At 42.1% G+C, this 25,816-nt stretch overlaps 1 protein-coding gene and 1 non-coding gene across 3 annotated transcripts in view; one reads left to right on the top strand and one right to left on the bottom strand.

The window, feature by feature from the left end:
* Positions 1 to 25,816, top strand: part of LOC100651612 (protein vestigial) — a 78,237-nt gene that overhangs the window by 13,457 nt on the left and 38,964 nt on the right. The gene's annotated exons all lie outside the window — the stretch shown is intronic.
* TRNAS-UGA lies at positions 23,497 to 23,578 on the bottom strand. Its single transcript has one exon. It is a non-coding gene; the product is annotated as a tRNA-Ser (tRNA).

Raw genomic sequence — 25,816 nt, 5'->3', positions numbered from 1 at the left:
CTCGTCGATATTACACCCGGTTTCGAGCATATATGTGCGCGGCTCTCTCGTACAAAGCGGACAGAGAGCGTAATTACGCTTAATATGCAGGTATTGCCTGGTGAGCGAGGAGAAAAGTTCCTTAATGAATTCGCGGTAATGGCTCCACTGAAATTTCATAGTTGGCGCGCCGCACCGCCGCCGTGTCCTTCTTACGTAAAATCTTTCCACGGGAAGACCGCAACGCCACCGGTTGCCGCTCGATCGCTAGAAGAGCGACGATTATTGCCGGATCGTGAGAGTAGGAATAGGTTTCCGTTGTTGCCTGACTAGTCGCGAGATTTTATCGCTTCGAGCTATTAAGAGTCGTTTTCATCGAGAATTTTTAACGTTAGAACTACCGGACCGATCCATTATTGTTCGTAGTAATTTAGTTAGATTTATAACAACGCAATTTTTGGAGGTTCGCCTTGCTGTCTGGTAAACTATATGCACAGAAGAGTTGCTTTTTTCTTTGCTATGTTTTTTTTCATGTATCTTCCAGTTTGATTTCATTCGTGTAAGCCTCGCGTTTCAACGATCGGCTGGAGAACTTTTCAAGGTTCGTTTCCTAAGGCGAAGAATCGTTGAATCGATCGGCACCACGTAACGATCGTTCGTTCGGAAAAGGGATCAGACTTATGGAAGTGATCCTTGGAAAACAGTTTTACGCGAAACTATATAGGTTTTCGCGAATTCCGTTCGCGTAATCGAATTAGAATTAACGGCACGGTGTAAAAGGAAGTCGTCCACTTCGTGAGAAAATGGTTCAGTAGTCGTCGAACGTAGTTTAGTTCCGAGAAAATATGAACGAAGGCCTGCCGAGGTTCTCTCACGTCTTCGTTTTTCGTCTTTCTCTAAGTTTGGTCTGAGTGATTCACGTCTGACTTTTTCTTCCTCTCGCGATTCCATTGAAAGACGAAATAATTGAGGGATGAAGCATTGTCTTATTTAAATTAACGAGCAATTAGCGTGACGTTTTTCTGCCTTTTCCTACCGTTCTACCATAAAAATAAATTTTTTGCTGTTCGATATCGTTTTAATCGACTCTCGTTAATACCCTTCTCGTTTCATACTTTTATTAGTAGCAAAGAGATAAAGATAATATTTCTTTGGTCTTTTATCAATATTCTAATAAGAACTGTTTTATTTTAATGGGCGTCTCTTAAAACAAAGCCTTTTAAACGAGACATTTGTTTAAAAGGAGAAAGGATATTTCTAGCTTGAAATTCCTCGATACGAAAATAGAAGTTTCAATCAACTCTAAAATACTTATAGGATCGATGCATAAAACTGAATAATAAAAAAGGCGAAATATAAAAAATGCACATAAACTGAAATAAGAATCTTAACTGATCACACATGCTACTTACTATCGTTCCATTAAAACGCTCGTTTTATTTTAATATGTAACCGGGAACGTTTTATTCGTCGATTATTTCACAACGAAGACAATTAATTTGCTTCGATAGCGTTAAAAAAGAAGAAGAAAAAGAAACAAAAGGAAAAATCTGAAAACCATCGTCGTCGTCCAGCTAAGAGGAAAATCCCACGTATAAAATAGCCGTTTACTGTCCGCGATTAGTCGAGCGATTATTACAAGGAGAATCCTCGATGGAACCGACTGGTTGGATCTCTCGCGAAGCGCGTTTCCCGCGAAAAGTAGGACGACGCACGATGAACACGAAATGATTTATTTTCACGTAAATCAATATACGCCAGTGGTGTTTTATCGGTGTCTGCTGTTCGATGGAGCGGCTCGCCGAGGCATTCCCGACGCGTCGTATTAGCAAAGATCGATTACAGCCTGTAATTTGTTGTTCTCGCTTCGCCGGAATAAATTTCTACGGACTAGTTTCTCGGTTCCTATATGGTGCACCACCGCGAGAGCTCCCTTGCGTAATCGACGGAGAACGCGCGCTGGAAAACCGCGACTCGAATCGCTGCAGACAGGTTTCTTCTGCTCTTTCCCTTTTTTCTTCTTTCATCCTTCGGTCGCTGTCTCTTTCTCTACTTTTCTATGTCTCCGAGCTTGTTTTATTCGATTCTCGCTGGATCGCGTGCCCGAATATCGCAGCAAAAGTTCTAAAATATTTGGAAAATATTAAATGCGTACGCCGAAGGATGGCTTTGAAGATCTTCTTTCTTTCTTTCTTCTTTTCTTTTTTTAAGAAGATAGTAGGGAAACGCGATATCGATACGTAATTATCGAATCAGGTACCTATATCGTGCAGGATAATCAACGTGACTGCAATTATCTTTGGTACTCTGTTAAATTGAATTAGTGGATTTTTCAAATTTTTATCCATCCGTTCTATTTATATAAAATTTCTATTACCCAACAATAATCGAACAACTTGCTCCCACTCAACGATCATGGTGCAACATTGAATATGTCGCAAGCGTTTCCCTTGGCGACCGTTCGTTTCAATTAGCTCTATATTAATAAGTCAATTATGCGCCCGGCGAGTAAACAATTTTAACGGAGTCGTAATTAACGCTGCACGATACCGGGGCACGGTCGAGTTCCCTGGGAGCGGCGCGAGCAAGCTTTCCACTGCAAACGAATTCCACACGGGGAATCGCAGAAACGCTACTCTTGTTAAATCGCGATTAAAGTGCTATATGCTTAAACGCGGCGCGCGTCCACGCTCCGTTACAAGCGTCGACCTATTCGAGGCGAACGTCGAAATCGTAATCCACGCTCGAGCGACTCGTGACCGCCGCTCGATAGGTGGTCCACAGTCAGAATTCAGCTCTCACGATTTCAGTTGCCAGTCGTGTTTCGGTAATAACGTGTCTCCCGTGATATCGTTTTTATATTAACCCATTAAAGGTGTTTAGATCGCTCTTTTAGTTACACGAATTTTAAAACTTTGAAGCTTCATCCCGCTTCGGTTGCTACTTTATGTCCTATGATTTTTCGTTATATCATCGAGTTGTTTATCGAGATCTCGTTGTATAATTTGTACCAATGAAATCGTTCCATTAAAGAGGCAAATTTTTCATAAAGCCAATTTCTCTTTCCTCGTCTCTACACGCATGTGTACGTATCTTGCTGCTATAAGAACAGCTACTTCTTCCTATGCTTCACTGCCTCGGAAAAATCCTGCCAATTGCTTGCTGGTCAAAGGGTTAAGTAAAGACGTTAGCGTCCTGCCTGCCTGTGGGAACTTCCGATGTACCAGGGAACGTTTAAACGTACCGTTTCTCTCGTCCCGTTTTATCGATAAAACGGCACAGTATCGTGAACAGGTGGTGTCATTTGCGAAAGTAGTAACGCCGAAAAGGAAGATATTCGACGTTATATAGCAGCCATATTGATTTTTGCATAGTTATCTTGTTCGTGTTTGTTGGGCGTGCCGAACGTAATTGGTAGCCTCCGGGGCGGTTTCCATTATTTTTTATTTCGGATACGCGAAGGCAAGAGGGAATCCACGTTAAACATCGAGCTCCCTCCAACCAAAGACGTCGTCTCGCTGCGTATTTCAACGTTTAACGCGGTTCACGGAGAGAGTAAACGTAATTGGAAAAGATTCTCGCGGGATCGAGGCTTCCCGAATGGCGAAGGTTCGGCGTACAGCTTCGGTCCATTGGCCTGGCCGTTATTGGAATTTCTTCGTGATACTGTTCCAGCTTCAAGGTGGTTCGACCTCGTTGCGAATAACGAGAAGTATTAATTGAAATCGAAGGCTCGACCGTGACCCGCGTTCGACAGCTTTCCGTTACTTTACTCGTTCGGGGACAGGTGCCATTTCAGAGTTCCATCCCGTTTTGGTGTACGCGACAAGTGCTGTGCGTTGACCCGATGCGCTTTGGCTTTGAACCTTGACTACACGGATTATACGTACATCTCGTCGATATATAGTTTGGACGAGCGTATGGGATTGGCAAATTTAACGTATACGAAGGATCAGACGTAAAAGTGGAAAAACGACGGACTCGCATCGTGTTATTATATTCTAACGATATCTGGTATTTGTATATTTTTCCAATATCTTCGATATCGTCTATGCATTTTTATTATTACATTGGCGAGTGTAAATTCCACTTTTACCTGGTCTCCCGCTGTAGAAACCACCCTCTATAGTTTTTAAGTCATTCCTTCGCTAACACTCAATCTACTCGTTTCTCGATCGTTCTTCCTCCAAGAAAAATCCACGTTTCGCGAAAGCCCCGATCGGATCTCGATCCTGACACCGTGTGGCTGTCGTTCGATCCGGAGGAGTGTGTTGCTGGCTCGAAATGATCGTCGCCGGCCTTTGGGGAATCGGATCAGGTTTTACCACTGCCGTCAGTTGGGTTTTTACACGATGAGCAACGGATTGTCCACCGGTCTCTTTGCCTGGCACCCGATCCACGGACCACGGCTGATGCTCGGCCACGCAACCGCTGATCACGGCCGGGTCACGTATGAATTTTTTCGCGGAAACCGGTACGGCGGGTTCACCTCGATTTCGCGACGTTTCGGTGAAAGTCTCGCGTTGTTTGCTTTTTCGCGCCCGTTGTTCACTCGTTAACGAGACCACGCCGGAATTCCATCGGTTTGGTCGTTAAACGAACGACGATTGCACGATCCGAAAAGATTCTGCGGCAGTTAAAGAAAAAGATGGTCGAAAATTGTGCTTAGATCGTGGATTTTTATCTTTTATTCTTACAGCCACGTCCATTTCCTCACGTTTAACTATAAAAGTCTATTGTTTCGATGTTATATATTAGAATGAAAAGGAAAATTCTCGAAAATAGTTCGGACGCTTGAACGAATAGAAGACGACATCGAACGTCGAGTAAGGTTGAACCTTTTCCGTGGGTATAAAACCAATACAATCGCTACAGTTTATACAGCCATTAAACGAGCTTTCCTCGAATTATTTCTTAAGCCACTTAATTGCGAAAGTCCACGACGAATACAACTAATTCTCAATTTCAATTACCATAATGTAAAGTTACAAAACTACGAACGTCCGAGTTAATCCTTAAATCGTAGAATGCATTGCCATGTGCTTTCATACGGGTGTTTTCTTTTTCCAGCCAATATAAATGATTTTAATTTAGCGAGTTCGAGTATACGGGTGGCTTTCGTAGAACTATTCGTAAAACATATCGGGGCTCGCGGAAATATTTGCGCGCTTACAGAAACCTTTTTCTGAATACGTTATCCGTATTACAAATGAAACGTTTTAGAATCTCATTAACACCGCAACGAGACGCGGGTATCGTGAGACGCGACATCGTGAAATTCGGAAGCATAAGGAAATATCAATCTTTTGATCGAATTACAGGAGATGCAATGTAGATAATATCGAGGTATATTTTAAAACGTTTAATTGCTCGCTGTTCAATTTATTTTCTCCTTAATGCGCGAAATTGTCCATTTATTTCGTTTGTTAAACGTATAATCGTAGATGTAATATCTCGAGACGTATAATTACGTACTTGCACGAAGCTGGTAAATTGTTCCTTCGATTCTCGTACCTTTCAGCTAGGTAAACATTCAGTCGATTAATTACATTATCCCTTTACGATATCGAATCCAACGGATGGTCCGGTCACCTGTTCGTTTTTTCCACGCAGAATGATCGTCCACGTGGATACGTATCTCTCATTAAATGACGTTAATTAAATGGAAAGTGTTTTTGACTCCGGTAATTTATTCTCGCCGAACGTCTCACTTTTCACTGTTTCAGCACACGTCAATTTGAGTTAAATATGTGTGTCGCGCGCAAGCTTGCAACCGCCTGCACCAGTAACTTTGTGAACTTTTTTGCCAGCCGATAGATCTTCCTTTTCGTTTTCAAACGACGTGCCCCTATTTTAAATAACAGAAAATACACGAAAATAAGGCTGTAACGTTAACGTACGATATAATAAACAACGATCGAGTCACTCGGAAATCAAACCGATAAACTTCGTCGAAGTTAGGAACGATTAGGATTAGGTAGGATTTATCTTCCTTCCGAATGGCTATTGGTAATTATGTAATAGAGTCCGGCTGATTTTCTGTAATATAACGCTTAATTTACATATTTCACAATATTCAGGATAGCGAGTTCTTCGTACCAAAATCATTCGAACAGGTGACTCTCTGTCTCTATTTCGAGCGTCGTGTATTCCCGCGAATACGACCGATAACCATCAGAATTTTACGAAACGTGTCGATCTCGATCTCGATGTCGCAACAGCGTTCTTTGAAAATAAGGACACCGATGGTCGATTAACCGAAAGGGCGAGCCGGCGCGGTGTATCAGAGATCTCGCGATGAGTGTCCGCGACGTGGCGTGTGCAAACGACACGACAAACATCTTTATTCATTCAGCATGTCCAAGAAAATGTCGGCGCGTCTATTCGTAACAATCTAAAGCCACAAATCACAATTAACTCTGCGCGTCCTCGTCCGAATTTGAATTCTTCCTTATCCCAACGCGCGGGTATATTTAAACACAATTACCAGGAGCGAGCTGTCTCTAATCCGCCCAAATCACGAGCTTCTATCGAGAAAGATTAACGGCCTCGCACAGCTACCGAGAATTTCAGATTTTAACAGTGGCGCTGGTAAAACGTTGGTTCTTGTAAACAATAAGAGAATCTAGCGGGTATCTCCGAGATAGAACATAATCCATCGTATACGAAGTTGCGAAATCTAGAATATTTAATTAGACGGTGTGCATTAATACGTTAATTATAATAGAAGAAATAGATTTTTTATTTTAATCGTTATAATATAATTTGACTGTCCCCGATCTATTTTCGTCTGATAATTTTCTACTTTTCCGTACGCGGTTCTCGATATAAAGCAATACGAGTTAAAAAGTTACTTTCATTTATACAAAAAGATTGCGTAATTTATCCGACAACACCGAGAAATCAGATCGACAAGCGATTCTTCGTCGGTCGCGTGCAAATCGAAATCGAGCTGAACAGAATGGAATGAAGGCGATCAGGAACGAAGCCAGGAATCGAAACGGAAGTCTCCCGGGATCTGTCGACGATATATAAACGATCGCAAGATTTCCAGGGTCTTGGTGGTTTTTGCCGGTCGTAAGTACTGCAAGTTTGTCGACGGACGTGTCCATCTGTCCATACGAATTTACAATTCAATGACTGGCTGCAAAAGGAACGCGTCCATGGTTTGTCACGAAGGACAGTTAGACAGTGTATAAAGAGTCCTGTGCGACCGAGCTTCGACGCCGCCACTTCCTTCTTCTTCCTCTTCTTTTGCTCTCTCGTTTTCACCTCGTTTCCTTCACTTCCTTTCTTCTTCTTTCCTTTCCTTTCCTTTCCTTTCCTTTCCATTCTCTTTCTTCGTTTCGACTCTTCTTTCCGCAGTGTTGCTTACGTAACCCAAATATTATTCCATTGGCCGGTCGACTGGATGACTGTCCGTGGAATTTCACCCTTGGACAAACGCTCGTCCATCTGGTCGACGATTTGCAATTCCGAACGGCCCGTTCGCCCCTCTGTCCCTCTATCGATTCGCCATAATTTTTTCGCCCACTTTCCTCTTTTTCTCGCCGCTTATTCTTCGGTTTTGGTACCGTTTTGTCCAAGTTGTCGATGCTAAAACGACGATTTTTGAATTGGTTGAACAGAGAAGCGAGATAGAAATACGAAAGTCGTCGATTCAGATTGAATTTCGTGGTTTAGCTATTACGGAAACAGAATTATAAAAGGGACGCCCACGTAAATGGCGCAAACGTTCGATTCAATCCATCGCCATCCACGATCCATCTCTATCGTATAATGAAAATAATGGAACAGCGATAGCCATTCGAACGTCTCGTGGAATCGTTTGGCGGATCGGCACGATCCCTTTGACGCGAGAAAAGCGAACAATGCGAGTAGTCGCGAGATCTCTCGACCATTATAGACGAAGGGAAGGCTCCCGGAAGTGTGGCGAGATCGAATCGATAGCGAATAACCTGTTGCTAGCGGAGGACAAAGGAGAGTCGGATTGAGCGGCGGCAGAGGGGAAAAAAGTAGAGTCAACGGGTATCAGGAAGCCGAGGAAGCCTTCGAACTGGCACGGGAGCCACGATCTAGGACGATTTCAATACTGGATCGTTTCAATGCCGCGCGCAAACAATTGCTGGCGGCGACCTCGATCGGGAAATGTCGATGAAAAATGCATCGGTTATCGAGAACAGCATAGAGGTAACGTCTGACACCGATTCCGCAATCTCGATAGGGATTCTTTGAAATAAGGATATTGCGAAGTAATTGTCTCGAGTATTTGATCAGCTTCGTAATTGCGAGCTAAGATTATTTTGTCGTTGTGGAAGTTCGATAATGGCTAACAAAGTCTATGCATTTTTACCGAAATAACGGTATATTATGAATTCTTTTGCGAGTTCGTCGCAATGTTTTCTGTCCGATTATCTAGCGTTTGTTCCGATAACGGTGTCGTACCAGTTGTCAACGAGGTTTGTAGTTATTTTGAAACGAGTGCAAATCTAGCGAAGCGTGAAAAGCCAAATCGCTGACAATTCTTGATTAATTCTCGAAAACGGCCGGGCGACAAATTTTTGGCTGGACACGATTCATCGGTTGGTCGCCAAATTCTTCACGTGCTTCGGCCGCTGTTCGCTCGAAATTCACCGACAACGTACCGTAAGAGAGTCGTTGCCGAAATAACGACGTCCGCGCTGTCAACGATTCTGTCGCCTAAAAATCTCTGTTATGTCGTCTCGCGTGTAAAAGAATTTGATCTAATTGAGAAACAATTTTGTTTCCATTCTAGCTGAATACTCGTTAGAAACTCGAACGATACATACGTAGTTACGTATTCTCTATTGTTACTGTTATCGTTTAACGATACAATTCTTAATCAATGCACGTGATGTATTCCACGTTACAAGAAGCCGCACGGTATCGAAATAATTTATTTTATATTACCTTCGTGAAGAAACACTAGCACATTTAAGAATGAGCGATCGTGTCGAGCTCAGGACGCAGAGCAATTAATTAGGAATTGTTTCTGCGATATCGTGAATCTGATCTGGATGTAAAGGGGCGACCATCGTTCAGTCGGAATCTCTTTGATACGTCAGCTGTCGTGCAGGACCAGTTCTACTGGACGAGTCTTTGCCTACCAGTTGAAATAATATTCCCCTGCGTAACGCGTGTCATTGCGCGGTAGTTGGTAGATCGTTTCAAAATTAATAAAATCGATTCGGTCTCTACTTGAATCGTCGATTAAAACACCATCAGAAATCAGCGAGGAAATTAATTAAAGACGATGTCCTCCTTCGAGTCTTCCCTCGAGAGAAGAAAACGGATGACCGATCGTTTTAGCTTCATTAGTCATACACGCGTATATTTAAACAGCAACAAATAAATGAAAAAGCTGATCTTCTATCGGTATATCGTTGCACTAAATGTTTTAAATTAAAGCGTAAAATATTCATACGCGTAATAACAGATGTATGTAACTTGTGCAATAATTGAAAATCTCTGAAAATCTCCTCTACCATAATTTCGTTTTTATTTCGCTTGCATGGACGCTTGCACGTTTACGCTATTTTCCTCGCTTCGCGCTACGTGTCGTACACCCGTGCGTCCAACTGCGAGTCGACAGACAGCCGCGATGTTGGATTTCTTTCGCGAAACCCGGTTTCCATCGATATCGATTCTCGCGATGATCACGTCACACGCGAAAAGATTCCGCGGCGGCAAAAACGCGTTTCGATCGGTGGATTCCGAGAGATGAGCATACTCGTGGAAGTTGTCGCGCGATCCGCCACCCCTAATACCTCTAGAAACGAGCTAAAAACCGCGGCGCGGCGGCGCGGTATAACGAGGACGTCGTTGCAACAATCCGGCGGCAAAAAGAGCAGCAAAGGGGCCCAGGGAAACAGCGAAGAAGCGGAGGAGGGGGCAGTTAATTGCAGCGAGAGATGCACTTCACGGTCGCGGTACGTTATTTACGACTAGCTCGGTTTCCATGGCCGCTTTCCAGCGTGCGGTTTGCACGCTCATTTGCAGCGGCAGAACTCGCGGCGAACGCGACCGTCTGTCCAACGTCGGCTAAACGCGCCTAATTCCTCATCGATATCGAAAGAACGGAGTGCAGGGTATGCGTGGTAAGTGGCGAATTAATAAACGCCGTCCAAAGCTCGTAAGAGCCAGGCAGCAGTCCTCTCGACGTACCCGGAGGACTTGTGCGGTAGCACACCGATAAGCCTCCATTACTGAAATACCGACTGTTTAACCCCGCGGAACTCCATGGTCCCTGTGCAATTCCTCCGGCTATCCCTCTATGTACATCCCTCTTTCTCTATCATCCTTGAAGCCCGTGCAACTTCCCTCCGACCGCATCTTGTGTTTCTTCCTCGCTCGCGTCCCTGCCGCCTCTGCATCCTTCGTATCCGAGCTTTATCTGTTTCTCTTGTAAAACGTCTCCACGCGGTAGCGTAAAGCCGCTCGCCTGGCATCCGATTAATTAATGGCCCGCGGAAAAGTCGGGAAAGTTATTAACCCTTCCGTTGGCCGGTATCTCAGGCTACCAGATTGCGGTCCGGCAACAGCAGATCCAGAGAGAACCGCGGGAGCGAAAGAACCGCTTTCTTTTCCCTGCCTTTTCCATGATTTATTCTTGGACGTAGCCGACCAGCCTGGGTCCATGGAATCCGCCGGTGTGCTTTTCGCGCGAAAATACTTGGCCGCCGAGGTTCCAGCTTTTTTTCCATTCTCTTTCGACGCGGAGGATTCTTTTTCCGCCGGACCAAGCCGAACGGCTTACCTCCTTTCTGTCTTGCTAGGCGGACGCGGATCGCGCATCTGGCATCGCGCTGGTTCCCGCTTCCGTGGAATTCTCACGTGGCTGACTCGATAACGTCGGATACTTCTGTGCGTTTCGTGTCGCATTCGGTTTGATAATAGGACGAACGAGAATGTCGCGCAGTTGTTAACCGACAAATTAGGATTGCCGGCAATACAAGATTTTCTTGGAAACTTGGAAGATTTTTCGTTAGGCAACGACATAGATACATAAATAATTTATTTATCTACGTCCGTTGTACGCACCATGTATCAGGAGTAAAACTTACGTCGGTAAATTCTTCGTCCTCTCGTGCAATCGTTTACCTCTAATTGTAAGTTATGCGAATTTGTCGAAGAATTTTATAATTCGAGTTGCTTCGTTCTCTGAATATAGAATAGCCTCGATAGATCGATCGATTGAACGGACAATCGTGGAAAAACATTTGAAAGTCGGTCCTTAATTTGCTTCGCTTTCGCTCGTTGACTGCAAAATTACGAGCGTACACCCTTGGTTCGCTTGAGCTTTCCCCAATTAGAAATAAGACGCAAGCAATAATGCTGTCAACTTATTTGATTCTTTGTCTTAGTTACAGTTTATCGACTAACCTGTTTATATGACGGCAATTCTTATTAAAGACATTTTTCATTTGTAGCGAGAAACTAGTTTGAGGAACGAGCGTCGTGCGATTACTCATGCAACGTGATTATTCTGTATTCGCGATACTTGTTATCGTTTCAAAGAAAATTAATTAGTAATTGTAATCGGGAAGCGAGTAAATTTATTTGAAAGCTGAATAACTGTCTATCGATATTTCTGTAATTAATTTATTCTTTTTTAAATAAAAGGAGCGTACGGAGGTTTATTAATAGCCGCTGTTCAGGCTAGGGTTAATTAAATGTCAGTCTCTCATAAACAGAACTCAAAATATTGCCTATCGTCGGACTCCATAAACGAGTATACTCCCTTGGGTTCCGCACAGGATCGCATAATCTGTATACCGCGTTAAAATTCTTATCATACATTCCACATCCACAACGGTCCTGCATACGGTTTTATCACCGTCATCTGAAAAATAAACTCGGAACATCGTTTCCTTTCGTTTAATCGTCAACAGTGTAAAAAAAGCAATTCGATGCACCGGAATCGAAAGACAAGAATATACAGTTACGTAATTAGAACGACTACGACGATTTGGAGGAGCAAGATTATGCGAAGAGATTATACTCCGTGTAAATGATTAAAATTACTATCTCGATCTTTGCGTAAAGAAAACGTATTCGAGGAAACTTCGTTGATATCTATTTCCGCTACCTGTTCGCTCGTTTTTGTGCCCAGCTGCGTACAATCTTCAGCTAGTGCCTCAATTTCAAACTTATGGAAACTGTCCGCGAATAAACGGTCGTTATTTAGCCCCGACGTGGCATCAAAGTCTGAAAGCCTCCCCTGGTTACGCCATTGCATATCTGCCTGTCGCGGGTGCATCAGCATGCACACTATTGCACACGCTCGCAACCGTGGCTGGTTGCGACGTGTAGGCTGTCCAACAGGTATGATTTGTCGCATCGCCGGCCAGCTGCTGCCCTCGTGTTCTCCCGGACTTTCCGAAGAAACCCATTTAGCCCGGCAAAAATATTTCTATCGGGCTGGTCCGTGGCTCGCGCGCCTCGTGTGCGACGCGCAATAAGCGGTGTGCACCACGAGCACGTTCCATCCGGTCCCGCGAAAAAATCATGCGCGCGTCCCATGCGCGTCCTTCGTCTTTTTGCCGGTCGATGATGCATGCGCGCGTACGATGGATTGATAGGGAACCCGTTGCTCCCGCTGCATTATCGACTTGGCGAATATGGTAATAGCCATAAAGGGAGAAACGAAGAGAAAACGGTGAATTGAGTTGGTTTCTGATTGTTAGGATTCTGTTTCTTCGAACGTACCGCTTTTTTATTCCTATCGTCAGATTGAAAGGATTAAAACGATGCCAATTTATTACGACACCACACCACACGGAATTTCCAGCCTTACAATACGAATTACAACAACAAATTGGATCCCACGGCCGAAAGGGGTTAATAAATCGACTACGCGTCACTTTTCCGTAAATATACTTTTCTTTGAAAATAAATAAATTCGAAGGAGGCATTGTTCCACGCAACTTGCGCAAACACACTCCGCTGCCATGGCTATGAATCAAGCTGTCAATTCACCTGGACCGATCCGTTGGATAAAAAGAATTTCTCGAAGCAGCGTTGGCCGTGCGTCACGGATCGTCGTTCGGAAACGCAGTTTCTCTCGAATTCGCTAAGAATAACGGGCTTGTTCGGAATCATTTGGTCCCATCGATGGCCGGTCTGTTGTCCCGCGGTGACAGCTCATCCTCCGAAAGTGATTTATACCGACATCGCTACTTACTGGTTAACTTATGGTGTTTACCAATTCAATTAGAGGTACGCTGTGGCTCTCTTAGGGCGAGATACATTTGTTTCAACATTAATTTACCGAAACGCCCCGCTGTCATAACAAAACTATAATAAACCGTCGGTCGGTTTGGCTCTCGGCCAGGGAGCGACCAACCGCTTTTTGAGGGTTCATAAAATTCGTCCGAAACGTTTCGAACCACGTCATTGTTTCCTCGTCGCTACTTCCATCCGATGCCTGTTATAAATCTCGAGCTGATAATGCAGTCGCTTCGTTCAATTTCACACGATCGAACCTGTTTCACGTTTCGAAAACGTTTTACCAAGTTGTTGTGAGATCCTCTCGATGGATTTATAGAGTTTGTCGTAAGGGTTGGAATATCGCAATTTTCTAGATCGAAAATTGCTTTTGTAATGGATGCGTGATTTACAGACAGAGTGAATTTGTGCTCTTAAATTTTATCCCGGGTTTTTACTACGATAGAGATTAAGTATTTTTATCGATTCTTGTCTGTAGCTATACTGTAACTATAGCGTGCGATTTTTTTTTAACTATTCTTTTGAACGATATTGTTAAGAATTCGTCGTTGCGCGTTAAATTAACTTCGAAACTTTCGCGTGTGCTCTATACCGTTCACCGAATCTTGAAAATTGGATGAACGAAAATCGGCACAGCTTCCGTCTGAAATTCGATTTTCATCGAGCTTATCCCACCCGACCGATCGTTACTTAATTCGCGTAGAACCGAATTAGCGCGCCACCGTTCGTCAGATTTAGAGCGAAGCGCCGTTGTTATTTTTCCAGCGCGAGTCGCAGGAGCGGGGCAAGGCGCGTCGTGCCGGGAATGTCGAGAAAAACGAAAGAAAACGCGCGAAAGCACGCGGCGATTTTCGACTCGGCGCTAAAGCACAATGCCTGCGAATTCTTCGCGGGTACGACGCCGACGAGCGCTCAGCGTCTCTATATTTACGAGCGAGAAAGTCACTGGTCCGGTTGCTCGACTGATTCACCATCGAGATACGGGTTAAATTCGATTGTTCCTTCGTTCTATCGTCACCTGTCTAATTTAACGCGTTTCTCGTTAGGCCGATCTTTGACGACTTTCCGTTCGTGCCAGTAGAACTGGCTGCGTAACAGCGAACACTCGTTGAGACAAACGAGCGTGATACGAAAGAAAGATACAGAAAATTCGCAATACCAGATCCACTTGGTGAAAGAATAAGAATTCGCGTAAAATATGCGAAGGTTTCTCACACCCGGCCATGTTGTCAACTCGTTGAATTAAAGTTCCATTCGATTTTATCAACGACAATCACATTTCAAAGACACTTTTCCAACATTTATCAACATAATCTGGCAAGAAATCCACCTTTTTCCACCTACTCCCTTCTACCGTCTCTTTTTTCTCTCGCAAGTCACAGCGAAATAGATTCGTTAGAAAGAAAGGCAAAGAGCTGCGTGTCTAACGGTCGCGCGCCTCGCTACCCGGAGAAACGGATCTCCTTATTTTTCTTGCGCGGCCCCGTAACCGGCGCAGAAAGTATAAGTTATAGCGACGAGAGTGAACTCTCGCTGTAAAATATATACAGCGGGCAGTGGTCATTAAGAGAGTCATTTGTAAGCAGTTGTAACCGCGCGTCGAGTGCTTTACGATAGCCGAGCTGTATTTTATGCCGACAAGAGGTCCACGTCGGTAACGCGAGCTCATAATGAGACTAGCTTTTATAGAGTCGAATGGTTTTTCTCGGGTTTCCCGTGCACACGACCCGAAAGTCACGTCGATCCGTTCGATCGAGACCGGAAGCCGCAAGAACCCGTCTCCGTCTTGATAGAAGCGTGTCGATTTTCCAGACGTTGCGGGGGATCTACGAACGCCGGAGAAAGTTCCACGACTTCCACCCTGTGGCTCACGAACTTTCATGAATACCGGTATCTCCTTTCTCATTGTTAGTTCTTTATTCTATCTTCCATTCGGATGGTAACTTCAGAATCAGAGTTTTTTCTTGCTATGGTATTTACGGTAACTGGAAAAACGTATGTGCTCGTATTTTTCAATTAAGCGTCTCGTTTCATCAGGTTCGATACGACGACAGTGTAACGATCGCTTAGAACGTCTTCGAGTTTTTAGCAAATGTTAGAATTTAATCTTAAAATTAAGATAAATAATCTGTGGATGACACAATGTTTATGTTGAAATAATAATAGGTGATATTTATTAAACAAAGTTAGTGAACCAGATGTATTTAAAATATAAGTGAGTCGACAGTTGATCAGTCATTCTTAGACTGACTGTAGGTAGTGACCCATGGTCCCTTAAAGATTTCCCCCACTCTTTATACAGTATTGAGTATGACCTGTGTAAGTGTCTTGTTCAAATTCCTGTGTATGTGTCTGTATGTGTGTAACATTGTTGTATTCCAACAGCAAATATATAGTAATATGTTTTAATCTTCGTTTATAAAACAACAAGTAAACTATGTACGTACTTCTTTAACATTTTGACATTTCATATTTCATGAAAAAAATCTATCTATATAGAAATACGTATTATTAATACTAAAAATACAGAGAATTTTCTTCTTGTAACGCGTTAACAAACATTATCGACTCTAATTAATGGAACTGCGATTACCATGATTATTCTCATCGTTACAAAAAGAAAAAGAAAGAAAAGAAACGAGTTCTCGAATGTCCCTGCGGGTAAAATCGAATCAAGGCCTCATTAGGCAAGCAACGAAAGGAACGGGGCGCAACAAAAACGATTCGTCGACGAAACGTTGACACCGCTGTTACGCAACGGTGTAAATCGGCACGAGCGACACCGCGTGCTTCCTCATTAACCGGCGCGAAAGTAAATCGCGAAACGGCCAGCCAGACGACGATTTATAAGGAATTTCGGGATTCGAGATTAGAAGAGATGCCGTTGCAGCCGATGAATCACTCGGAGTTCGCGGGCTGCGATTCCTGGCATTCAAAAGAGGCGTTAAGTGATTAAACGACTAGTTGTCATCGGTGACATTAACATATTGCGTTCCCCGCGGCCGCAGTTAATGACTTGTATCCAAACTACCGGCTGTCATGTAGAAAAGAATTATATATGACGGGGACGACAGTGGAAAGTGATCTTTCTGGCTGTGAACGAGATAAGAGATAGAACTGAATCTTTGTCGAGCACGATGCGCTTTGGCCACATCCGCGCAGCGTTTATCCGTCCTCCGTTTTCCGCTTCTTCTTCTACGTCTTCGACGTTTATTTGTTAATTTAGCGATACGTTTGCTAAATCTATTTTTGATACGTCGATTAAACGATATAACGAAAAAGAAAGCAACATTTGTAATAAAAAAGAGATTTATAATCGATTATGAAGAAATTTTCGATAAGAGAAGAACGGAATGGCATAAAGAGAAAATAAGAAAGAATAACGAGGAAGAAAGAGTGCAACGAAGAAATAGATAAAAGGAGGATAAAAGAGAAGGATGAACGTAGAACGGAAGAGGTCCTTGTGGACGAGAATCGACCTTCGAAACACGGGGAAAGCTCGCCACGTAAAGATCCACGGATAACAGGATATAAATGAGTCTTCGAGAGGTCCGAGGGCAAATATAGACTAGCGTGTTAGCAAGAGGTAGTGGCCTGAAATGGGACCGAATGGCACCAGTATGGAAATGCGATCGGCTTTTAAACGTCGAACCGCGCTCAGCTATGTTAATTCCGTACGTGTTACTCGAGGTGTAGCTTCTGTTTATCTTCGAATCTATCCAATGTAGCTTAACGAACGCCGGAGACCACCTACGTATAACCAAAGTCTAGCTGCTATTTTTTCTATCCAAGTTGTACAGTTTTTTTCACGGATAAAACCATGACGATCGTTTTACCGAAGATATTAGATCGATAGGAAAGCTTTTTCGAGGATTTTTATAAATTCCAGCAATCCACTAATTGAGATGTATGTATATTTTAATTGTTGAAACGTGGCACATTAAGAGGCGGATTATATATCTGGAAATATCAACTGCTGTTGAAAATTTAATCAATTTGATTGTTCTGCGATACAAATGCATCTATGATTTCAAAGGTACTCGATATCAATGTATTTTTTCATGATCAACGTATGTTAATTACAAATCAGACGAAAGTAGAGTTTATTAACGTTGTTTAATCTAATTGTATCGATCGATAGTTACTTTGATATGCAAATTAATATATTTTCCGCAAAGCTCTACGTATGAGAGAAATCTTTTTGGTTGCAGCATGGCGAAGATAACGATAGTAAGATATAATATTTTTATGGAAATGGGAAGTTTGATGCTTAAAATTAGTTCAAATATTCTATCTTGTAAAACAATGTTTCGATTCTAAAACGTAATGATCGGTGTAAGACGTTGGATTACGATCGCAATATTCTATCGCAAATATATTTATTGTTTTCTGCGGCTTGGATTTCTCACATTACGAACCATGTGAATCGAGATCTTCGTAAACGAAGTTGTTACGATTAATAATTCTAACTCTTTTCACAGGAAGATCGTATCGCGCGTCGTAAAATAATTAACAAATTGAACATCCGTAAGTATTTTATATCTTAATGAAACAATTAAATTTATCTATCACAGTAAAACTTTGTAACAAGGTTTTCTAATATTAATGTTCCTCGTCAAATCTACGACAAAGATCTAATTGAAAGTCGTCAACTGTATGCTCGTACTTATTCCCAGGTTCGTTTAATTTCATGAAATTTGCCCTGTTCTCTCTTTTTTCTTTCCTATAGCCGCGATGATAAAACGCAAATTCATCGCATCCTATTAGAGCTCTCGTAGCGGGAACCATTTGAATTACAAAGAATTAAATTCACCATGGAATATGAACGGCAAATAAAAACACCCCCTGCTTTGCCAATTACGTACATATATGCACAGTTCGAGTTGGTCCGAGTAAAATATCATTCGCGTGACTGTTGAACGTATACGTATATTACAAGTATTCGCATACGTATGCGAGTTCTACAGGAGGGAATCTCAGTGCGTATCAGTTCCAGGGATAATACACGTGTGAAATTTCTCAGAGATCTTTGCGCTCTCCGTTGTCACACGTATTTAGGCCTTTTCTTTTATTTTCTGCTCTTGCGAACGAACGCTCGATTGGAATCGCTCTGTAGACAAAATCAATAGCGATGGTAAGGCGTACGATAGTACAAGAAACCGCTTGAAAGCCAAGTACGAAAGGAGCGTTTGGTGAATGGTGACAAATTCTCCATCAAATATCTATTCATCGTTAATCGTAATATAGTTAAACTTTAATTAAAATATGGTAGGAAAACATGTCAAAAGCGATCGAAAAGTAGGAAATATATTTTATTCAGGCTGTTGGTGAAATTTCTTGAAGCAAAGATGCTCGCGGCAGGGTTCTTCGAATTCCATGAAGGCGCTGTTGCTTCTAAAGCCGAGATGTTCGCGTTGATTAAGCGACGACACAAACGAACCGATCGATCGAAGGGAAACTTCGTAGTCGAGATTCGAGATCGCGGAAGGCGAGAAGCCTGTATGAACTTAATTTGATAGAAGCCGTGGCGTCTGCATAAAACGAGCTAATATAGAGCAGAGCCTCCCTCGAGCCAGACATTTTGCACGGTTCTCTAGTTTCCCGGGGTTAATAAAGACACCTTTGTGCGTGCCGCGGCACAGGCATACACGTTCGCTTCTCTCGAACCGTTTGCACTCTGGCATCACGATTAAGGGATCGTGCGTGATCATCGCTTCAATTGAGAACATCACCTGTGAAGTGGTTCTCTCGAATTTGACGCAAATCTTCCGTGAACCATGCGCACGTCTTTCACCAGGAAAATAATTCAAAATACACTTGGTCGGATTATAAATGCTTATAACGTGAAATTGTAAAAATCACTGGAGAAACAGTGGAACTCCTCGAGCGAGAAATTCGAGCAACGACGAACAATTTGTAGTTGGTTGAACCATTTTAAATATCTGAAACTGGAATTTTCATATCTACGCAGAGAAATTCTAACACTAAATCGTAAATTAGCTTGCGGTACAAATCTTCGTAAATGTCATTAATAATTTTCCAACGCACAAAGTTATTCTTTCCTTTCACGAATAAGAGGAATCACCGTGATCGTTGTTCCGTAAATGTCTGTCGATGAAATCAAAGCAACGGAACGTCTGGAAAGTTGAGCGATCCTCTAGCGATGCAGCTCGATGATCAAAGGGGTGTCGTGAAAAAGCGAGGCTTCGGAGCGACGGTGCCAGCATCTGTTTTTCATTGGACCGGCAGCTAGCCGCGAATTCTTCGCGTTTTCGCCATTTCGTTTGGCGAATCCCGTCGGCGAAGGAAGATTCCGAAAGCTCGTCGAGAATGTCCTCTCATTAATAAAAGCGCGACGCGACACGTTATCGAGACGGTCAAACAGATGCGTTCACCTCGCGTTGCTTGCCAAAACTGGCCAGAACTCGAGACTTCCGTGGAATGCACGAATCCGGCATACTTTCATCAATTTCGCGCGTCTGATGAGGCCACGCGCAGCTATTTCATTGACGACTCGAGCGGATAAGCTTCAACTGGCGAACCGAGCATTGACATGGAAGCTTCGTTATCGCCAACTACGATAACGCGTTCATCGATGTTGGTGAAGACGCCAGCGCTCGTTGAGCGTACGTCGAGCCTCACTGGTCCAAGTTGCGATATCGGCAATTCTTTCGTTCGTGTTCTCTTTCTATAGCAAAGTTGATAGATGAAATTGTGTCTTGAAACTAAATGTCCTAAATGGAATAAAGGAAGGTCGATGAACTTCTTAATTTTGTGTAGCTTCGTATAAAGAGAGAAGCGGCAGGAGATTGTTACACATAATCACGTACTCGGAAGTTACATGTTGTAATAACAAATTTTCGTTCTAAAATTAAACGTTCGAGGGAAAGATATCAAATGTAAAATGAAATATTTCGAAGAGAGATGTTAGCTGTAAAATTAGATACACTAGAGTACGATAAATAAAGATTATTAAGGAAGTAAACAATGGAGCTTGCGGGCAAAGTTCATGAAAGAAGATCGCGTAAATTGTACGGGCAGCTAATTTTTAAACAAAGCCTTAATTTCGTAGCTTCATAATATCGTTGCTTACCGGTTATTACTCGTCGGGATAATAAATGATTATTACGCCGAGGAGGAAGGAGGAGAACTTGGGGGATGGAGTCGAAGTAGGGTCGAAGAAGAATTCTTTGATGTTTTCTCGCTCGACCTGCTTCAAGCGGAGCGATAAATTCTCCGATATTCGAGCGATGAAAAGGTCCTTCTTGTGGGGTTTCTTCACGGTTTTCATTGTAATATGTGCGGATTAGAGTATGGTGAATTAACGCAGAACGATCGATGCTTGTCGCGTTCTTGGAAACAATATTTTATTAATTATACATTTATTAAAGCAAATTAATTCACGTATATAGTTTCTACGTGTACAATTATAAAATGTTGCGATAAAGGAGACGTTAATTACAGAATTAAAAGAATATTTGCGCACAGCCAAGATGTAGCGATTGTTAGTCATCGATAAGATTTTACGCGGTTCGAATTAATAAGTACGAAGCGTGTAACACGCGAAAGCAGCGCGTGCCTCGCTTCGCATAGAGTTAGCAGTGATAAGACCTCTTTATCAAGGTTAAATAGCGTGTAAATGGAAACGGCAAGTTACACAATTAGAGTAGCTTTAGATAAGTATGACGGACGAGAAAATAAAACGAAATAGATCGTTCGAATTTTAATAATATAAATTCAATGGTTAAAGAAAAACAATGCTCTGTGTTCGCGTAAATATCTGGACCAAAGACATTCGTTTCTTTTCATACGATACTTTTAACCATATTTTTATTGAGAAACACACAGCAAAAGTAAATAAAGCATATTTCATCGAAAAGAAGCAAGTGTCTTGATATTTCCGAGTGGTAGTGCAAGTGTTATACAAGTTGCTATGGGTCGAAAGAAGCGAAAGAAGACGTCAACGGGCGCAACAAAGGCAGGCGGAAGATCGGATCGAAGGGGAATCGAGATAATTCCATTTCAGTACATCACACACGGCGGAACGGTGTTGAATCGGAAACGGGGAATCCACATCGACGATCGCGATCGTCAGGCGTGCACGGTCGCCGCTTACTTATTTCTTCGCAAATATGCCGGGCTAGCGTTCTCCTGCTTGATGAGTGCGCAAAGAGGATAACGAAGGCCGTAAACCTTTCCAGTGGCTCTGCATGCGATTTCTGATTCGCTTCCACGATCGACTAAACGACCGGGCGACGTCTTATTTGCGCTTTCGCATCCTTTTCGTCTCTTCTCTCTCTCTCTCTCTCTCTCTCTCTGTTTCTTGCATCGTTTTCTTTTTCTTCTTTCTTTCTTGCTCTTCTTGCTCGATGCTCGACACGGTACATTTGTCCTCGACCGTACAATGGTTCACAGCGATTTCCGCGATAGCCGACAGCTTTACGGTCATCTCGTCTCAGAAGAAAACGTATGCTAATTCGTCGACGGGTTTGATTTCTCGCGCTTTAAAGGTCTGAGATAGGACGGTGGCTTTTGATGTGGATCTACGTTATTAAAGTTAAATTATTGCCATTTCTTACGCTAACATTAACGTGTTTCCATTTGTATAAGTAATTTCAAGAGTTTCGCAATCATCGCGATGGTAATTAAATTACTCGTATTGCGTAAAATGACACAGTCTGTCGTCTCTGATTAACAAATCCTTCAATTTCTTATTATCAAGATCTTATAACAGGTTTCTTTAAAAATACCTCCTACAGATAGTTTCATAATTATTTAATTGTAAGACATTTATCTTTGCGCCGAGAGAGTGGATTCGTGCAACGTTTGCGAAATCGTGCGAAAAATAAAGTTGATTAATTAGTTAGGTTTATGGGAAAGCCTAAATGTTTTTACGCATTCGCTCTGACATCCTTTACGACAAGTATAATTGTGAAACATTAATAAGCAACATACAGAATATACATACAGAAATATCGGACAAATAGAATTTGTTCGTTGGAGAAATAATTTTATTTACGTAAAAGGCGTAAAAAAGGCGAAAAGTAAAACTTCCTGACAAGAAGCAGCTGGCTTCGACCAATCTAGAACAAGCACTGCTTAATTCTACCCCGAAGCGAGCGATTTTTATTCACGAGGCGGAGCGCGCTTCCGGTCTGGTCGCGGCTTTCTGTCTGCTGCCGTTTCCGGCAGCGGAGAACGACTCTCCCGGAGGAAATAATTTCATCAAAAAGTCGCGTCGAGCGTGGAAGAAAGCCGCGCTCGGCCATGCTTCTGCAGTTCGCGCAAGCGCGTTTTACGCCGCCGTAATTGCGAGAGGCATAATTGCAGTCCCCTTTGTTTCTTCAATTACGCGAGTTTTATAAACGAGCGACGCGAGAGAAACGCGAGGGGACCGTCGAGGAATTTTTATGAAATGGCTTCTGTTCTCGGCGGCGGTGTCATCGCCTGCCTCTGGACTCCACCTACGCAGCCACCACCGAAAAACGAGGGTGTCCGTAATTTTCCTCGCGTTTGTTCGCGATATTTCGATAATCTTCCTTTTTCATATTTATATCACTTTGGATTTTTTTACAGGGAAATTTTGTAAGCGTAATAGGTTCCGTTCGAAAGTTCGATGTTCCCGATCAAGTTAGAATTAAATCTATCGTAGCTAATTGTATGTACGCGTATGTCCAATAGGAATGAAATTTTGACTAAAAAGAGCCTCTTTAAAAATACAGTCGTAATACTCATTTTACAATTCTGATACAAACTTTAAACGTTGCAGGCGTCATCGCTCGTAGAAGTATTATAACTTATCTTTCGCAATGCATCAACGTCGACGTAGGTTTTATCGGGTCCTGCGTGCCCTTTGCAAATTATTATCGCTATCATCGAATCTCGGTTGAACGTAACGCTCATTGCGTAGGTGCGATGACGAATTACAACTTCCTAATCTCTATTCAAATCTGCATACTTCATACTTCCGAGCAGTCGTTATACTCGCGGAAGCCACGCTTCGGAAACCTTTTCTTCTCCGATTCATTTACAATCGTAGCTGACACGAAATAAACGTTACAAAAGTGACAAATGAACGTTGGAAATACGCCAGTTAAACTCTATACTGTGTAAGCTTCGAGAGAGTAAATGCGGTCATGGTATATCTCTGTAGTCGTTTGAGATCGATTCTTTTTTTTAAATATTGTATTGATAATAATTGAAAAATAATACGTATATGATTCAGCATCCCATGCTTGTGTAAAAATGATTTAAAAAAAAAAAATTTTTCGCTGCGGACAGGATTCGAACCTGTGCGGGTAGTACCCAATGGATTTCAAGTCCATCTCCTTAACCGCTCGGACACCGCAGCTCTGTTCAGTGACTTGTTATACACAGTATTGGAGCCGAATAGAACGCAAAGAAGTGTTAGTAAATATTTTACCACAGATAAAAGATAGATTAACGTAATAGATGATAATAAAAGAAGATATTAGGAATTACGCATTACGTTGCGTAACGAACCTAAACGGATTGTATTAAAGAAAGAAATATTGTACAAAGCAAAGAGATAGAAGAAATCTTGTAACGTTTCATAAAGTGCATATAAGAATCTAAACATTCTTTCTTATCATCGTGATAAAAGAACACTATGGGAATATTTGGTAGCCTAGAAAAATCGGTAATTCTACAAATCTGAAACATTATAACGTTTTTCGTGACAATTTTCACCAAAATAGTTACTTCTTCGTTTTCACCGCCAATTGAAGAAGGAACCACAAAATCACACGATTGCCAACGTGTTAATTAAGCTTCAATTAATAGAGTCCAGTAAGTTTCTTTCACGACGCCACTGCTACTTGGGTAAGAATTTCAATTAGCCGAGGAAACGATCGAACTAAGACAATTACAAGGGAACAGGGTCGCATTTCCGGGTTTTAACGAATGAACTGCAGATTAATTAAACTCGATTCTCTCTCTTTCTTTCCTGCAAGCGTTCTGAGGAAAGCGGCACATTGCGACCGTATTAACGATAATTGAGTCATCTCACGGTTGTTTAATTGCGATCGTTAACAGAATGATATCGAGCTTCGTGTGTAGCCTTGGTCTTAAAGTGAAAAGGAAAAAGAGAAATTGTGATTTTCACGACCGTTATTCTCGACTCGTGTCGCCCGCAATTAACCATTTTCAAGGATGATAAGAAAGGACATGCAGGAACATCAATGAACGTTTAATTTAACCGTTAATTGCCAGATATAGCGACGTTACTCTTTTTAACGTGTCGTATTCGTTGTAACATGTCAGTAATGCTTGTATCTTCATTCGCTAATTTATAAAGTAACATTGCTTGATGTCCACTTACATCGAAGAGTTTTTCTAGTTGTTTTGTGAATATTCCTAAAATTTACTGCATATCGTTTCAGTTTTTTCAATTTGCATTTTAATTCGTATTTAGCTCGATTTCTAATTGAATATTTTTCGTTCTGTAATCATGGATCGATGATCGGTCTTTCACTTGTGACATAAAATAACATTTTTATTCTCTTTCGTTTTCACCTCGTTATTCTTGGGCATTAATAACATAAGTTTTTAACTTAAACAATTAATCTTATCTTTATGGACGTCGAACAATTGGGAACATGGTTAATTTGTAAAAAAGGTCTTTAATTTATAAGACTTCGTTCGATATAACCTGATCTCTTCGCTTATTTACATTTCTGCATCGCGATAACTCCGAAAAAATTACCCACTCTTTCACAAACAAAGCTATATAGCACACGTATACAAAGTTGTTCTTGCGTTCCAGCCCCCGATTCTGCAATATCATCGAGCATTCACTTATAACAACATTAAGCTCATTAATATCATCAACAGAAGCAATAAATTTCCTCGTGAACATACTGCAATTCGCCGACTGCGAAAGTCACGATCCTATTTGTCGTGTGACTTTTCCTCGTTTAAAAGGATCGAGGTGAAAAAAGAGGAACTTTTCCTCGTCTCTATCGAAAGCAAGGAAAGACGCAACGAAAACTCGTTTCGGACCTGCATTCAGAAAACCAAGGCCGTGTATTCCCTAGCGACTAGCGGACGAAATATCAAAGGTTTTCGCGGATCATTTTTCATTCCCATAATCGGTCGTCTCATCTCGAGCAGCTCGTGACACTGCACTAACTGACAGTGACGAATCGACAGTTGTTGAGTCAACCCTTGAGACACTGACTGAGACTGGTGTCTCTGTCCCACGCGTTTCGTGACTAATGAAAACGTAGCGTCCTTTCGAATCCGACGAATTGTACTCCGACTCGATCGGACTTTATTCTCTGTGCCGTGAGAAGTTTCAGATCGCTATCAATGGTCAGTCTTGAAATGGAAAGTTTGATCATCGAACTATCGTGCAACGTTTACTCTTGCGAATGATTATGCCTGTATCTAATAAGCAAAAGTTATTTCATAGTTTTGGGAAAAATGTGTCGAGGATTGTCTGAGATCGGGAGATTTTGTATTTTTAGTTAATTTTGTGTTTGTAATTTAGAAAAAAAAACTTGCTAAGGACAACGAAGAAAGATTGGAAAATTATTAAGAAGGTAAAGAATAGTTATTTCTCTCTGCT

Source organism: Bombus terrestris, chromosome 12 (assembly GCF_910591885.1).
Source record: "Bombus terrestris chromosome 12, iyBomTerr1.2, whole genome shotgun sequence".
In the NCBI taxonomy this organism is placed as follows: domain Eukaryota; kingdom Metazoa; phylum Arthropoda; class Insecta; order Hymenoptera; family Apidae; genus Bombus; species Bombus terrestris.
The sequence above is the reverse complement of the archived record's forward strand: the minus strand, read 5'-3'. Positions and strand labels throughout refer to the sequence as shown.